The sequence below is a fragment of the Carcharodon carcharias genome, chromosome 2 (genome assembly GCF_017639515.1).
Source record: "Carcharodon carcharias isolate sCarCar2 chromosome 2, sCarCar2.pri, whole genome shotgun sequence".
Taxonomy (NCBI): Eukaryota; Metazoa; Chordata; class Chondrichthyes; order Lamniformes; family Lamnidae; genus Carcharodon; species Carcharodon carcharias.
In genome coordinates this window covers 216,408,606-216,427,314 of record NC_054468.1, presented here as the reverse complement: position 1 = coordinate 216,427,314, position 18,709 = coordinate 216,408,606, and the positions used below count along the sequence as shown (strand labels likewise).

Sequence of the window (18,709 nt, the reverse complement as noted above, 5' to 3'; positions counted from 1 at the left end):
AGTCCCGCTGTGCACCTAAGGGTGAATCAACATTTGTTTTCACCCGCATATTTCTGCAGCTTTGCTTTTGTCGATATTAAGTCATTTGCAGCTAACCCCTGGAAATGTTTTAGGCATGCCGCATGTCTGAAAACATCTGTTTCAAATATCTGGCACTCCAGCCCAAAGCTATCAAACTCCATGACGCAGCTGCTTGGGCCGTTTCACAGTTTCTTGGCAAATCCTCTCCCTACAGCTCCTCAAGATGTACATTCAGACTGAGGCCATCAATTGCTTGCAATCCAGGAGTAAAATAAGAGTGAATTGTTCAAGTTGATTCATCATTAAGCTTTAAATTCAGAGACATAAATAACTCTGAGACGGACAAAGAACAATATATCCAAGAAAGGGCAAATCTTGCACTAGTCTTAAAACAATGTATGAATCAACCTATGCCTCATACGCAAAGTATTTCAGCTCCCTTTTTTGTTGCATTTTTACGTGCAACATTGCCAAATTCATATGTGGCACTTGTGTTCAGAATTCTTTTAGCCAAACGGGATAAAGCTTTTTTCTCTCTAGGGGATTATACTTGACTTTGGGTGTTGTTGGGGTGTGCAGCAACACTGAAAGCTATCTCTGCATGTCACTTTGATGCCTTTCTATATAGTTCTCTGCCTCCTTCCCTCTGGATCCATTGGAAACCAGTTCAGATCAAAGGACCACTGACCAATGCACAAGGGCCCAAGAAGCATGTGTGTTTGTTAGCGAATGTTGTGTGTAATGGATCATGGCAAATTGGAGAGCACACTGTTACAGGTGGAACAAGTATTAGAGGACATGAGACCTTTAATATACTACTAGCAAATTGTGGCTTGGTAGAACTGGAGTGTGGCTCTTATTACTTATAGCTCAGTCACAAAACTTAGGAAATTTTGGCAAGCAGCGAAGTAGAGTTTGTTGCAGCACAGGGGTCTCCCTGATGCAGGCTGGAGAGCTGGGAGACATGGAACTGAGGCGCTACACCGCCATCACTGGAAGGAGGGTGCAATTACACCTAAACAGAAGCAGACCAAGCACAGCGCTGTCAGTGTGGCACAGTCCTTCTTATCTGCGCACCTTGTGAGTCATATCAACAAGCAAGCTGCTGTATAATAATGCTCTTCAAAAGTAATCTTGCACATAGTAACAGTCCCCACTTAATAGAGGACAAGTACCATGCTTGAAATGCTTAAGGCAAGAGCTCAGACATTAGGGTAAGCTATTGGGGTAACTTTGTGACTTATCTTGCCCAGAAGATACCCTCACTCCCATATTGGAAATTTGAGTTCACAGTGGGCCTTTTTCTGATCATCAGCTTAAACATAGAGTCATAGAGGTCTACAGCACAGAAAAAGGCCCTTCGGTCCATTGAGTCTGTGCCAGTCAAACAAGTACCTAACTATTCTAATCCCATTTTCCACACTAGGCCCATAGCCTTGTTTGCCATGGCATCGCAAGTGCACATCCAAATACTTCTTAAAAGTTATGAGGGTTTCTACCTCTACCACCCTTTCAGGCAGCGAGTTCCAGATTCCCACCACCCTCTGGGTGAAAATCTTTTTCCTCACATCCCCTCTAAACCTCCTGCCCCTCAGCTTAATCTGTGCTCCCTGGCTATTGATCCCTCCACCAAGGGGAAAAGTTCCTTCCTGTCTACCCTATCTATGCCCCTCATAATTTTATACACCTCAGACAGACAACCACATGCAGTTGAAAGGTGAGCTAGTGAAACTCTAATGAAACATGGTAAATTTTCAGCCATGTAGATAAGTACAATTTACATCGTACTACTTGAGCAGATTGGAGATTAGTGTCTTGAGTTAATACCTTGAACTGATGTACTATTGGCTTAGCGCCAGCACAATCCCATGACTCAGATGAATGCAGGTTCATGACCCACTCCAGAGGCTCCAACACACAACCTAGGCTGACAATTTGGTGCAGTACTGGGGAAGGTGCTGCACTGTTGGAAATGTTGCCTTTCAGTTGTAACATGTAAACCAAAGCCTTCTCAGGTTGATGTTAAACATCCCGTGGGACCATTCAGAGAAGAGCAAGGGGAGATCCCCTGGTGTCCCCTCAAGCAACTTCACTAAAACAGATTATCTAGTCATTTATCTTGTTGCTGTTGGTGGGGCCTTGCTGTGCGCATATTTACCGCTGCAGCAGTGCCCTATATAACAATGACTACACCTCAAAAGTGGCCATAGTCTTTGACTATGAAGCACTTTGGGCTCCAGGGGATGCAAATTATGCTATATAAATGCAAGTTCTTTCTTTCTGTCAAGGTCTATGTACTTGAAAGAAGAGGTGCACCAGCAAATTCACTGCATATAAGCAGCTGTGTCTAAAAGACATGTAAGCTGTGTAGAATTAAAGAACACGTATCATACTATGGCACTTGCAGTAACAACCAATGCAGTCAGTACACGTGACACATATCATTTTATAAAACTGTTGCAATGCCTGAAAAGCTGGAATATTAACACTAGGCTCTTTAGGACCTCCTGGTCCTAAATGGAAAATTTGGATGTATTCTGTCAGTTCAAACTGATCAGAAAGTGGCCCACTGTGTACTCATTTTTCAAATATGGGAGTGAGGGTAACTGACAGGCATGATAAGTCAAAAAGTTACCCCTATAGCTTACCCTAATGTCTGAGCTCCTGTCTTTCATGAACATTTTGAGCTCGGTGCCTGTCCTCTATAAAGTGTGAACACTGTTGCGTGCAGGGACTCTCACTACAAAATAATAGCTGATATTATGTGCAAAACACAGTGAGGCTGCAAGATTACTTTTGAAGAGCATTATTACCCAGCACAACCAGGTCTTGATCAGTTTCTTAAATATCAGCACCTGAACTAGCTTACAGCGTGACTGCATGAGATAACACAGGCACAGATTGCCAGAAATAAATTCTGCAGACAAAATAAATTCTAATGTACCAGTAATAATTTCATGTAATCATTTTGCTTGCAAATCTCAATTTTTAATGCCTTTATTAAGTTACAAACGTTAAGTTTCAGTGGTAAGTCCTACTACTCCAGAGTCAGAGGTAACCTCTGGCTATTTTCTTCCTGCTATCAATCGTCTCCTTAAGCCCCGCTCTTCCATCTCCTCTACCATCACCTTTAACAACAGTCTCAGAGGTTCCGTCTGTCCCTGAAATTGAGAGGAGCCCATTTATCAGCTTCTGCCCATTCCCACCTCCTCCGAGTCTCCCCAGACCGCACCCTCAACCGGAATCTCAGCATTTCTTCTTTCTGATTGCGCCTCTGTGAAGCAGCCAATGTCAACGGGGAGGCACAGCCGTGCAGCAATCAGAAAAGTGCCGCGCAGGGATCAAACAAGCAACGTTCCCTTGAGATGCATACATGCACACAGTCACATATTAACCCTAAAGGGATCTCGCCAAGCAATGTGCAGTCTGCACAAAGCATTGAGAAATTAGGGGGAGCATTAAAAGTGACTTTTGATAGTTTCTGTGGTGTTGGATGAATTTAAGTTGCTGTCGCTGCTAAGGCAATTCAGGGCTGGACGTGTAGGTTTAATTCAATCAGTGCATTGTACATGAGCACCATTTTTTAACGTGCCCATCATTACCCAGTTTTGTGTGGCGAGAGGCAAGTAACTTTACTAGACTGGAATACTGGCATGCAATAGAACCTAAATCACCATCACTGAGGTAGATTATCTGGTCATTATCACATTGCTGTTTTGAGAGTTTGCTGTGTGCAAATTGGCTGTCTTATTTCTTACATTACAACAGTCTCTGCATTTCATAATATACATCAGTGGCTGTAAAGCACTTTGTGACCTCCTGAAGTCATGAAGGCACTCTAGAAAGGCAGGTTTTTCTTTTATTTCTCCCTGTTGAAGGTCACTGGTGCATAAGAATATTTTAAAAATCGGTAGGATTAATTTTAACAAACACACACCATATGGCTTCACTGAACATCTGATTTTTCTCTCACTTACAACACAATGAAAAAGCTCCAGCAACGAAGAGCAGCAAAAGTTTGCTCAATTATAATTAAGGTGACCAGTAAAACCTGGGACACATGGGAAGGCGTGATGACTGACACATTGGGTGACCAATGGCAAGAGTCTGGGGTGGAGGGGAAAACAGTTGAAAGTGGGAGGTCATCTCCAGGAATATGTCCAGCCAGAGCTGGCAACCCTATTCCGTAAGTTGTTTAAAAGGTGTCATCAGCAATGGAGCCATCGGTGTCCAACAGGTAGTGACAACTCCCTTGGAGACGTCAAGGGGGAGGGATCCTAGTCTGCTGCATGCAATATGCAAAGCGATGTGATGGTGTTTACAGGAAGGATGAAATTTCACACAGATTTTCTCCTCCCAGGGCCCAGGTTATATTTGACAAAAAGGGAAAAGATGAAAACTGGGACATATGAACTATTTTTAGGGAATTGTCAGGACATCAGGACATTTAATGAAAAAGAAGGACTGTCCTGGCAAAACCGGGGCGTCTGGTCACCATACTTATCATCCCCGTCACCATGGGAACTGGCACAATGGACTCACACTTTTGCCTGAGTCAGAGGCCATGCATTCAAACCCGCTCCATGTGGGATTTGGGTGGGTGGGTATTAAGGTGAGTTGGAAACCCACTTGCTGCTCCAGGTGTTGTGAGCCAAACCTTCCAAGGAGTGGCAGTCGCTGTCGGATTGCCACTCAGCCCCGGTTTTTTTTTTTTACACAGTGCCAGAGCTCCACATTTCTGGCCCGGGCTTCCAAACCAGGCCTCTTCTGAAATGTGGAGCATGTCTGTTCTTGGAGTCCTTCTTCATGGGGCAGGACCATCGGGGGAAGCCAAGTGACACCCCCGTTTTACAGCACTAGCCGCCATATTTTGGTAAGCCTTCGTTCACTAACGCACTGAAAAACTTTAGGACATTGTTAGTGGCTAGTGTTCACTAACACTAACTAGTGTTAGTGAGTGAGGTAAGTGGGTAGGGTAGTAAAAATGTGGCTGGGTAGGGTGCCAGGGTGAGCAGGAAGGCAGGGTGGGTAGAGCGGAGGGGTGGTAGGTGGTAGGTGGTAGGTGGAGGGTGATGGGTGGCAGAGTGGTAGGATGGGTAGGGTGGTAAGTGACAGGGTATGTAGGGTGGTATGTTGGGTATGGTGTCAGCTGGTTAGGTTGGCAGGGTAATAGGTGGTAAGGTAGAAAGGGTGCCAGCTGGGTAAGAGTGGTAGGTGATGAGATCCTATGAGGGAGGTTAGCGTAAGTCAGAGTGTTGGAAGGTCAGGGGGAGACGGACGGTCAGGGGGAAAGTCAGAGGGTCAGGGGTGTTGGAGAGTCATGGGAGAGTTGGGGGCGGGGGGGGGCGTTCAGTTGTATAGTTACCCAGAAGTTAGATATGGTTTCTTCCTGTCTAAGGTTTCCTGGATAACTATCCAGGTAAGTGAGTTAGAACCCGCCAAAGTCCCAGACTCTTACTCAGAGGAGGGGGAGTTGCACATTGGAAGTTGAAACTTTCCAGGCAATTCCCATGGAGTCCTTGCATTGGGACTTCCGAGGGGACCCCCAGCACATCTTCCATTGTACCACCGGGGCCCAACCATTGAGAGACCAGAAGATCTGGGCCTTTAACTCTTGGGCTTCAATTTAAACCCAGACCATTCCAAGCAGGAAGTCAGTGGGAGGAGAGGGAGGGGTCAATCGAAGGCTGCTCACCAGCATCCAGTAAATGGCAGGATTGGCTTCAGCTACCATCCGGTGGGAGTCTCACATTTGGAAAGAGAGCAGAGTGGGTGGGTCTGCAGCAGGGAAGGACTAAGATTTACTTGTGGGGGCCCATAAGGAGCATTCTAGTACCCCCTGGCCCCATAGACCAAAGAGATGATATTCAACAGAATTTTTGACTGCCCACTTTCTTGAAACAAGCATCCCTCTTCCAAGGTCATTACGTCCTTAAGCTCTATAAACATCATGGTAACTCAGGGAAAGGTGTCAATGGGTCGTAGATGTTCGAGAATAATCCCCACTTTCAAACGACCCCGAGTTTTCAGCATTTTAAAAAAATTGGAGCAGACAAAAATCAGAGTGAAACATGGAGGGTGCTGTCCATAACCTCATCAGTCATGAGAGAATCAGCTGCCCTTCTCTAGTTGCAATGCACATTAACAGTAGGTGTTTCTTGTAGGCTCACTGGTACTTCCACAGCTTTCAATAAGCCTTTCCTCATTTCCTGACAAGTGCTTTTGAGTGTCTGCCATTTATTCCCCCCCACCCCACCCCCCCAAGGCACTCGTTTGCAGCAAGCAAGCATTAAACAGGGCGGGCCAAGGGCATTTCGCAACAAAACACCATAAAGGGAGCTTGGTGCACTGTACATTCCAAACTAACGAATGGAGAATGCAGAGCAGACACTAAAAGCTCCAGTTTGTTCCACAAACAAGAAGACTGACGTCAAGGTGCAGAGGTAATTGGTGAAGATCTCACTCAGAAGCAGAATAAACTGTACAAGCCCCGGGCCGGGATCTTCCAGTCCCGCTGAGAGTCAGTGGGCTTTTGGCCAACCTGCCACATATCCCTGCAGCAGGTCCCAGCAGGGCCAGAAAATCCCCACCCAGGGTGCGTTCCCTTTATATCATGGGTGACGATTTGCACACATAAAAGGCTTCATAGGAAGGCAAGTTATGTAGCTGAGCACTCCCGAGAAAGATCTTGAGGTGTTGTCAGACAAAATTTGACACTAAGCCACATAAGGAGATATTAGGACAGGTGAAGAAAAGCTTGGTCAAAGAGATAGGTTCTCAGGGGTATCTGAAAGGAGAAGAAATGAGGCAGAGAGGTGTAGGGAGGGAATTTCAGAGGCTAGTGCCTAGACAGCTGAAAGCACGTTCACCAATAATGGAGCAATTAAAATTGTGGCTGCTCAGAAGTTCAGAATTCCTGCACAAGGATGAGAATTTTAAAATGGATGCGTTGCTGGACTGGGAACCACTGTTGTACCAGGAGTCCAGTGTAGGCCAGTGAAGATTGGATAACAAGACCTTGTGCAAGTTAGGATACGGTATCAGAATTTTGGATGAGATCATTTACGGATGGTAAAAAATGGAAAGCCAGCCACGATAGCACTGGAATGAATAATCAAGTCTAGAGATAACAAAGGGATGGATGAGAATTTCAGCAGATGAGCTGAGGCAAGTGTGAAGATGGACAACACTTAGAAGAATACAAGGTGATCTCATTGAAACATTAACCCATAGAGGGTTTGACAAGGTAGATGCTGAGGGGCTGTTCCCATTGGCCGGAGGGTCTAGAACCAGGGGTCATAGTCTCAGGATGAGGGGTCAGCCATTTAGTACTGTTATGAAAAATACATTTACCTCGTTGAGAGCGGAAGTCAGGATCTTCAACTCCCCACAGACCTCGGAGATTTGGCGCATGCGCAGACTGGGAGCGGGCTACACATGCACAGGGTCTGCAATTTTCTGAGGAGTTCTTTGGGCCCAGTGCACCTGGAAGAAATAACCGCGTGACAACTCGGGTCAGGTGATTGGGAGCGGAGCGCAATGGAAGACTAGGGTCCCAAGCAGTGGACAGGGAGAGGGGACAGGAAGAGGACCCAAAAGGAAATTCCAGGTAGGGGACAGAGACAGGTCCCCATTAAGGTTAAAAAAAAAGAGAGGAGCTAGCTCTAAACAGGAAAAGGGCTGTGGGTAGCCGACTTTAAACAAAGAGGTCTTGGGAGAAACCCGGAAGATCCAAGAAGGCAGCCGAAGGTTGGTGACTCTGTGCTGTGGGCCACTGGGGCAAAGGTACCCCTCTGGAACAGTAGTGTTCTTGCTTGGCGTGGCTGAAGCCCTGAAGTTATGCTTGTGAGTTTGCACTTGGTGCATATTCGGGAATCCAGGGGAACGGAATCTCGGGAGGAGGTTGAAACTCTGAGAGATAAGCCGTCATTGGTGCTGTCCAAGTCTGGTAATTGAAGAAGGCTTAGAAGAAGCCCGGAAGCTCCAAGAAGGCAGCAGAAGGCTGGTGGCTCCATGCTGCAGATCTTTGAGGCACTATCCTCGTATCCCTTAATGTCACTGGTATCTAGAAATCTATCAGTCTCTGCTTTGAACATGCTCAATGACTGAGCCTCCACAGCCCTCTGGGGTAGAGAATTCCAAAGATTCACCACCCTCTGACTGAAGAAATTCCTCCTAATCTCAGTCCTAAGTGGCCTGCCTCTTATTCTGAGGCGGTCCCCTGATTCTAGACCACCCAACCAAAGGAAACATCTTTCCCTCATCTATCCTCTCAAGCACTTGTAAGAATTTTGTACACTTCAATGAGTTAACCCCTCGCTCTTCTAAACTCTAGAGAATACAGACCCAGTGTCCTCAACCTTTCCTCATAGGACAATTTAGCCTGGTGACCTTCGATGCACTCCCTCTATGACTAGTACATCCTTCCTGAGGTAAGGAGACCAAAACTGCACCTAAAATGCAAGCAGCATTTATGATGTCAAGACAAGCACTGTCTCGGAGAAAGCCCTGAGACTCCATGTGCATGCAGTCATTGTTGAAGCCCCCCAATCCAAATATCTACCTGAAACCCAATGTGAATTTAAGAGTTAAATACAAATATTTTGGGTGACTGGAAGTGAATAGTAAACCTTTAGTAGAATGATGGCAATCAGATGAAGTCATAAACCATTAAATTGAAGAATTTTATAATAGCTGAACCCATGATTAGTTCACAGCTCAGTACTTACACCTTGCCAACTGTCACTTTTTAAAAACAAATATATAATGTTACATTTTGAGTGTGAGCTCTTATGTTCCATTTTTAAGATCTGCTTTCATTAGCAGTAGATTTGTAGTGACGGTCATTAAAGAATATTCTTTCTTGTGATGTTGAAAAGAACATTAAATACAGAGCCATGGATGATTGGGATTCAGTAAATAAGGCTGCAATTTACTGTCAGGACTCAGGTTACATCATGAACCACAAGAGCAAAATCTGAGTGAGTTATCAACATCAACTAAACCTCAGGATTAAATTACAGGTTCACACCTCCTCCTCCTCCTATCTATCATTATCTTTCATAATATAAGAAAAGAGAGGAGTGCATGTTTTGCAACCTCAGGGCATCCTAAAGTATTTCACAGCCGCCAATGAAGTACTTTTGAAGTATAGTCACTGCTGTCATGTGGAAAACATGGCAGCTAACTTGCGCACAGCAAGATCCTACAAGCAGCAGTGATGATGACCAGATAATCTGTTTCGTAGCGAGGTTCACCAAGGGAAAAATATTGGTGAGAGTACCCCTCCCCCCCCCACCTCTGCCCTTCTTCAAAATAGTGCCATGGGATCTTTCACATCCATCCAAGAGAGAGTGGACAGGGACTCAGTTCAACAGCTCATCCAGAAGATGATACCTCCAAGAGCATTGCACTCCCTCGCCAGAGCATCAGCCTGGATTACTGTGGTGACACAAAACCACAACCTTTGGATGCTACCCACTCCCACCTCTCCATCCAAAATCTCGTGATCTTGAATCACATGCAGAGTAATCGTGAGGCCGAGGTAGCAGAGATTCAGCACAACCAGCGGAAACCCAGCTCAGCACGTGGACACTACTTTGAAGGAAGGAGAAGGGCGGAAGGGAAATGAAAATAGAGCCAATGACAATTAAAAGTTAATCTGAATAGCCCCTGACTGAAAACTGTCAGCGATCTTATCAATGACATTGTCATTGCTAGATATTTCTGTGGCAAAATTAACAGGAGGGTTCAATTAATTATCTTCCTTCAGTTCAAAACAGAAGCACAAAGGAATTAAAAGTTTAATTTACATGCATGACAAATACATATTGGCCATAGAGTTTGTTACAACTGGTCCCGAGGCGAGATCTCCCAATTTGTTATGATCCCAGATGAGATACCCCAAATTGTTAACTTCCCAAACAGGACCCCAAAGCAGATGAGCTGAGGCAGGGGTGAAGAGTGAGGCAGAATGAGCTGGCTCCCCTTCTTTATTCAACCCCCTCAGTTGGTCACAACAAGGTTAATTTAAAAAGGATCCCTTCCCTCGTGTATACTAGTTCCCAGTCTAAATGTATTTATGTTCTGGAAGGAGCCAATTTAATCAGGCTTTTTCGAATCATAGAAAGAGTAAGTTCATTAGTTACTCAAAATAATAAAAAGCAACACACATACACACAGATTAGAAATGTGAAGTTGAGTCCGAAAATAGAAGTTAAAAAGATGTACTAATCAGTCTTTGGCTTGTCCATGAGGTGGTGAAACATTGCGGCCTTTAAGTTGGTTGATTCCAGTAAAGCTGACATTGGCAGTTGAGCAGTTGGTTTAGAGACACTTGGTTCTACAGATTAGCTGAAGAAGTTGGTCCTGTTTCCTTTTTGACTGTGGCTTTGCTGACTTGTGACTTGCCTCCAGCACCGAGAGAGAGGAGAGACGGAAACTTTTACCTGCAAGCTGCAGGGGTGCCTAGTTGCTGTTCGTCTGCTGTGACCTTCATAGCACATGCTCGCACACCAGAACCAGATCAGGTTTGCTGCTGGCTTTTTAACCACTTTTTTTTACGTATTAATGGAAGGGAAAGAAAACCATGTCTTTCGCCCAGAATCTGCTTCCTTTCAACTCAGACCAATTCCACATTCTGAGAGATAACTCGACAGGAGATAGTTTGTGCTGAGATGACAATCAGTCTCCGTTGTCTCGCAACCACAGGAGATTACGGTTCAGACTTCTGCACTTCAACCGTCTCTGTCTGAATTGGGCCTTGACACCTTTTTAGGTGTGACTTTCCAGGTCTCTCTGGACTAGTTAGTCAAGTATAATGCACATAAGAATTTTCCAAAAAGCAGTCATTCTACAGTCTCAGCCAGCTTTTGCTTGTATGACCTTTCTAAAAAAAAAGCGTCTTCCTCATCAAGTTCAACATGTCCGTAAGCAATTCAGGCTGTGATCCACTGTCATGACAAATTTACCTAGCATTTAATTCACCTGCAAATTATTTTCAATCAAATCTCAAATATAATTTTATTATTAGAATTAGTAGTCATAGAGTCAGAGAGGTCTACAGCACAGAAAAAGGCCCTTCAGCCCATCGAGTCTGCGCCCGTCAAACAAGTACCTAACAATTCTAATCCCATTTTCCAGCACTAGGCCCATAGCCCTGTATGCCATGGCATCGTAAGTGCATATCCAAATACTTCTTAAATGTTATGAGGGTTCCTGCCTCTACCATCCTTTCAGGCAGTGACTTCCAAATTCCCACCACCCTCTGGGTGAAAAAAATTCTTCCTCACATCCCCTCTAAACCTCCTGCCCTTTACCTTAAATCTATGCCCCTTGGTTATTGATCCCTCCACCAAGAGGAAAAGTTCCTTCCCGTCTATCCTATCTATGCCCCTCATAATTTTATACACCTCAATCATGTCCCCCCTCAATCTCCTGCGCTGCAGGGAAAATAACCCCAGTCTATCCAATCTCTCCTCATAACTAAAACTCTCCAGCCTAGGCAACTTCCTGGTAAATCTCCTCTGCACTCCCTCTAGTGCAATCACATCCTTCCTATAATGTGGATTCCAGAACTGCACGCAATACTCTAGCTGTGGCATAACCAGCATTTTATACAGTTGCAACATAACCTCCATGCTCTTTTATTCTATGCCTTGGCTAATAAAGGCAAGTATCCCATATGCCTTCTTAACCATCTTATCTACCTGTCCCGCTGCCTTAATGGGCTGGTGGACATGCACACCAAGGTCCCTCTGATCTTCAGTATTTCCCAGGGTCCTACCATGCATTGTGTATTCCTGTGCCTTGTTTGTCCTGCCCAAGTGCATCATCTCACGTTTATCCGGATTAAATTCCATTTGCCACTGATCAGCACATCTGACCAGCCCATCTATATTCTCCTGTAATCTAAGACTATCATCCTCACTATTTACCACCCCACCAATTTTCGTGTCATCTGCAAACTTACTGATCAATCCTCCTACATTCAAGTCTAAATCGTTTATATATACCACAAACAGCAAAGGACCCAACACCGATTCCTGTGGAGCACCACTGGATACAGGCATCCAGTCACAAAATCATCCCTTGACCATCACCCTCTGCTTCCTGCCACTCAGCCAATTCTGGATTCAATTTGCCAAATTGCCTTGGATCCATGGGCTCTTACCCTTGTAATCAGTCTCCTATGCAGGACCTTATCAAAAGCCTTGCTGAAGTCCAAGTAGACTACGTCAAATGCATTGCCCTCATCTACACACCTGGTCACCCCTTCAAAAAATTCAATCAAATTGATCAGACATGATCTCCCCTTAACAAAACCATGCTGACTGTCCTTGATTAATCCCTGCCTCTCCAAGCGTAGATTAACTCTGTCCCTCAGAATTGCTTCCAATAGTTTCCCCACCACTGAGGTTAGACTGACTGGCATGTAGTTCCCTGGTTTATCCCTTCCTCCCTTCTTGAATCACGGCAACACATTGGCTGTCCTCAGTCCTCTGGCACCTCTCCTGTGGCCAGTGAGGTATTGAAAATTATTGCCAGCGCCCCTGTTATCTCCTCCGTTGCCTCACTCAACAGCCTGGGATACATTTCATCTACTCTTAAGCCTGCCACTTAGAACCTCCTCCCTTTCTATGCTATTTTCTTTAATTATATCACAGTCCTTCTGCCTGATTTCCATACCCACGTTGTCCCTCTCACTTGTGAACACCGACAAAAAAGTATCCATTTAGAATCCTACCTATGTCTTCTGGCTCCACACACAAATTACCACTATGGTCCTTAATGGGCCCTACTCGTTCCATAGTTGTCCTCTTACTCTTAGTGTGCCTGTAAAGTAACTTTGGATTTTCCTTTATTTTACCTGCCAATGTTTTTCATGCCCCCGTTTTGCTCTCCTAATTTCCTTTTTAAATTTCCCCCAACACATTCATTACTCCTCTAGGGCTTCTGCTGTTTTGAGGCCTCAGTATCTGCCATAAGCCTCCCTTTTTCTCTTTCTCCAATTCTGTTTACCCCTCAACATCCAGGGTTCCCTGGATTTGTTGGTCCCACCTTTTATCTTTACTGGAATATGTTGGCCCTGTACTCTCCCTATTTCCTTTTTGAATGAGTCCCTCTGCTCTGACACAGATTTACCTAAAAGTAGCTGCTCCCAGTCCACTCTGGCCAAATCATATCTGATCTCATTAAAATTGCCCCCCCCCACCCCAATTTAGAACTGTGATTTCTGGTCCATCCTTGTCCTTTTCCATAACAACCTTGAATCCGACGGAGTTATAATCAACATCTGCAAAATGTTCCCCACTGATACATCTACCACTTGCCCAGCTTCATTCCCTAAAATTAAGTCCAGGTCCACCCCTCCTCTTATGAGACCTTCTAAGTACTGGCTTAAAAAGATCTCCTGGATGCATTTTAAGAATTCCACTCTCTCTCTCTAAATCTATCACACTATGACTAACCCAATTAATCTTAGGGAAGTTGAAATCCCTCACTATTACTACCCTATTATTTTTACACTTCTCTGAAATTTGCCTACACATCTACTCTTCTATTTCTCTTTGATTGTTTGGGGGCCTATAGTTCACTCCCAGCAATGTGATTGCTCCTTTTTTGTTTTTCAGTTCTACCCATATGGCTTCATTTGAGGAACCTTCTAAGATGTCATCCCTCCTTACTGCTGTAATTGATTCCTTGATCAATATTGCAATACCCCCTCTTCTTTTTCCTCCTTCCCTGTCTCGCCTGAAGACCCTATATCCTGGAATACTGAGCTGCCAAACCTGCCCCTCTCTCAACCAACAATGACATCATACTTCCTTGTGTTAATTTGTGCCCTCAACTCATCTGCCTTATTCGTCAGACTCCTTGCATTAAATATTATCCAACCTTGCCAAACTCCCTTGTGCCTTAACTGGTCTAAAATTTCTATGCCTTCCAGACTCACTTGCTCTCTCTTCTAATTTTGGCTGTGCATCTCCCTCTGCTGCACCTCCTCTCAGGATCCAATACCCCTGTCAAGTTAGTTTGAATCCTCCTCAAAGCACCAGCAAACCTCCCCACAAGGATGTTGGTCCCATTCCGGTTCAGGGGCAACCCGTTCACCTTGTACAGGTCCCACCGCCCCCAGAAACAGGTTCCAATGTCCCAGAAATCTAAAGCCCTCCCTCCTGCATCATCTCTCCAGCCACGCATTCACCTGGACTAACCTCCTATTTCTATACTCACTAGCGAGTGGCACTGGAAGTAATCCAGAGATTACTACCTTTGAGGTCCTGTTTTTTTAATCTGCTTCCTAGCTCCCTAAATTCTGCTTGCAGGACCTCATCCCTCTTTCTACCTATGTCGTTGGTGCCAATATGTACCGCGATCTCTGTCTGTTTGCCCTCCTCCTTTAGAATGCCCTGCAGCCGTTCAGTGACGTCCTTGACCCTGGCACCAGGGAGGCAACATACCATCCTGGAGTCACATCTATGGCCACAGAAATGCCTGTTTGTTCCCCTTACTATCGAGTCTCCTACCACTATTGCTTTTCCCCTCTTTTTCCTCCCCCCTTGTGCAGTTGAGTCACTCACAGTGCCATGAGAGTGGCTGCAACCCCCAGAGGAACTGTCACTCCCAACGTTCTCAACACAGAAAAACAGTTCTCGAGCGAGATGCACCCTGAGGATTTCCTGACTACCTGCCTGGTGTCTTTCTTCTCACTGATGGTCACCCATTCCCTCTCTGCCTTCACTTCCACAAGCTGTAGGGCGAATATGTCTGAAAAAGTGCTTTCCATGAACTCTCAGCCTCATGGATGCACTTCAGTGCCTCCAGCTGCCACTCAAGCGCCGAAACTCGGAGCTCAAGTAGCTGCAGCTGGTGGCACTTCCTGCACACATGGTCGGTCAGAGTGCAAGGAGTGTCTAGGACTTCCCACATGTTGCAGGCGGTACATAACATGGGACTAAGCTGCCCTGCCATGCCTCTAGTTGAAAAAAAACCCTTACTTTAAGTTAAGTACAGTAAAAAAAAATGTTAAATTATTTATGTACTTAAATAAAAACTAGGGGGAGGATCTTCCAGTCGGTGAGCGGGAGTGGGGCCCACTCAACGACGTGTAAAATGATGCTGGATGACATCGGGCGGAACTCCCAATGTCACCCCGCATCATTTCCATTTTCAGGTTGGAGGGGTCGCAGCCGAATCAGCTGTGTGCCAGCCAAACTGTCAACGGCCTATTAAGGCCATTTAAGAAGTAATTAACATCATTAATGGACCTTCGGGTTGGCAGGCAGGCTGAGAACTCTGGCGGGCTTAAGAAGAAGCATGAAACCTCATCCACGGGCAGGATGAAGTTTCATGAGGGTTTTTAAATATTTAATAAAAGTTTCAGTAAAAGTGATGGACATGTCCCAACTAATGTGACAGTGTCACATGAGGGGACATGTTAGGGAAATCTTGCAATCATTTGTTTAGCATTTTTAAATTTGGAGCCGATCTCCCTGAGGCAGCACTTAGCCTCAGGGAGATGAGTGTGCTCTTTCACGCGCATGCACAAAAGAGCGCACTCTCAGCTGAGGGAACACCCCCCGCCCACACGGGGAGTGCATAGCGCTTCCTGGCAGACGTCACGCTGGGCGGGCCTTAGTTGGCCCGCCCACATAAAATGGCGGTGCACCCCCCATTGGGAGTGCCAATTGGAGGCGTGCCTGTACGCTCCTGCTCCTGCACATTCCCGCCAACAGGAGGAAAATTTTTCCTAGAACTCTTACCTTTCCTTAGCTTAATCTATTTTAAACTGGAGAAAAACTGGAGAAAAAACTGGAGAAAAACATTTACCCACTACTTACCAATCAGCTCTCACCTTTGTGCTGACATCACTTTTTGAAGCTTCCCCACACTCGCGCTGGTTCTGATCTCTCCGCCGCTCTCTCACGCTGTCTTGTGATGTGGTTCTTGTTATTTTCAATAAGAACTGACTGCAGGACACTCTTCCCAGACTGCTTCACTGTGATACAGGCTGCAGGACACTCTTCCCAGACTGCTTCACTGTGATACTGGCTGCAGGACACTCTTCCCAGACTGCTTCACCGTGATACTGGCTGCAGGACACTCTTCCCAGACCGCTTCACCGTGATACTGGCTGCAGGACACTCTTCCCAGACCGCTTCACCGTGATACTGGCTGCAGGACACTCTTCCCAGACCACTTCACCGTGATACTGGCTGCAGGACACTCTTCCCAGACCGCTTCACCGTGATACTGGCTGCAGGGCACTCTTCCCAGACCGCTTCACCGTGATACTGGCTGCAGGACACTCTTCCCAGACTGCTTCACCATGATACTGGCTGCAGGACACTCTTCCCAGACCGCTTCACCGTGATACTGGCTGCAGGACACTCTTCCCAGACCGCTTCACCGTGATACTGGCTGCAGGACACTCTTCCCAGACCGCTTCACCGTGATACTGGCTGCAGGACACTCTTCCCAGACCGCTTCACCGTGATACTGGCTGCAGGGCACTCTTCCCAGACCGCTTCACCGTGATACTGGCTGCAGGACACTCTTCCCAGGCTGCTTCACCGTGATGCTGACTGCAGGACACTCTTCCCAGTCCTTTAAGATTATCAGGTGAGGAAGTTTTGACTTTATGCGCTCGTGTAAATAAAATTCCAAGGGAATTAAAATTTGGGAGCAATGTAAAATGGCATGCCAATTCACTACCAAGGAGGGAGTTTTACAGCCCCCGTACCGGTCGCGTTTTGGTGGGAGAGGGGACACATAACATAGGTCGGGTAGGTAGCCCACCACCTTCCCGCCCACCCACAACCTGGTCCCCAGATTACAGGGAGTGGGAAAGGCACCAATAGGCCGCCCACCCTTAGGCCTATTGAGGTCCTTAACTATCCAATTAAGTGGCAATTAGGGATCTCCATCCGCCTCCATGGCCATAACACGCTGAGCAGTGGAAGGTGCGCGAGAGTGGGAGGGCCATTTCTTTCACCAAAATTGCCCTTCAAAACCTACCCACCAACCCTCTTTCCCTCAAGCGTCCAAGACACCCTGGACTTATCTTGTCTGGTGTCCATGACTGTTTGCGAGGGCCTCCTTGCAGTCCCAGCATCTCCCGCTACTCTCTCTTGGCACTGATGGGACTGCAAGAACTGCCGGCCAACCAGATTGGCCGATAGCTCTCGAGGGCGGGACTTCCTTCCACTGAGGGGCAGAAGTCCAACTCGCAACTTGTTAAGGCCACCACCAGCATATTATCGTTGCAGGGCGGCCTTTTTCAAAGCTGGTTGGTTTACAACCAACTTCTCTTCCCAGGGGGTGGGAGTGGGGGGGGTTCAAGCAGTTCTCCCCCCCCCCATGAAAAGTTCAGCCTCAAATGAAGATCTATCCCCAAGGAGTGCACTGTCCACACTATCAGGGCAAATGAAAACAGACTGAATAATGCACAGTCACATAAAACTCATGCATCATTCCAAATATTGTCAGTGAAGGTGTCTGGAAGACTGCTGGACTCTACACTGTCAGGCTGAAGGTTTCCCTCAAGTTATATGAAGTTTCTCCAACACTGCTCCAATGTGGACTGTTTTATAAGAAACACAATGTCAGCAATGAGACTAACAACCTTTTTTTAACAAAAACTGAAAACGCTGGAAAAACTCAGCAGGTCTGACAGCATCTGTGGGAGAGAAAAACAAAGTTAACGTTTCGAGTCCGTATGACCCTTCTTCAGAGCTGAAGAGAAGCTGGACTGTGATGAAATTGATACTGTTTAAGGGGGCTGGGGCAGGTGGAGCTGGATAAAAGGTCAGCAATAGGTGGGCACAAAGGAGGGATTGACGAAGATGTCATGAACTTTTTTAAACAGTGGGCCATGCTTTCGTTGCATAAAAAGGTAACAGGAGATGGAAGGGTGAAAGCAACATAGCAATACTAAGCTCTTCCTTTTTCCTCTATCGAATGGAGTTTAGAACTCAATAAAAATAAGTGATTATGATCACGAATGCACACCCTGAAAGGATGGTGGAAAGGGATTGAATTGTGCCTTTCAAAAGGGAATCAACTAAGCTCCTGAATGAAAATATTTACAGGGCTACAAGGGTGGGGCTGTGAGACTAGCTAAATTTTTTTGAGCCGGCATGGGCTAGATAGGCTGAATGGCCTCCTTCTGTGCTGTACCCATTCTATAATTCTATGAAATAAGCCAAAATCTTAGTTACAACAGCAAGCAAAGAAACTGCATTTATTACATCTGTGAATATCACGCAGCATCATTTCATCCTATTTAGTAATTAGTCTATTGCGATTCATAATGGCTTAATATCTGAACTGAGTGCGTTTTAGAAAGCATTCATTCTCATTGTGGTCAGAATGCAAAGTGTCACCAGATGTGTGTCCTGAAATACAATTTGTGTGTACACTGAAGACTGAGCTTGAACACAGACATGTTCCAGTGATTACTCTTTGAACTCTAGCTGGAGAAATTGCCAATATATATTAGGCAGCCTTCCCCGCCTCAGCCAAGCATTTTCCAAAATTCTATTCTTTGAAGATGATCCCTTTGTCAAATTTGATCTACCACAGCAATTACACTATGAGTAGCGAGCTTGCAGCACATGCGGTGTCCTGTATTTATCACATGAATGCACTTTGGCATGGGCACAATAACAGAATGGCTCACACCCAA

The 18,709-nt window shown here is 45.8% G+C and overlaps 1 protein-coding gene across 4 annotated transcripts in view; it reads right to left on the bottom strand.

The window, feature by feature from the left end:
- Nucleotides 1-18,709, bottom strand: part of ltbp1 (latent transforming growth factor beta binding protein 1) — a 383,746-nt gene that overhangs the window by 282,230 nt on the left and 82,807 nt on the right. The window lies entirely within an intron of this gene.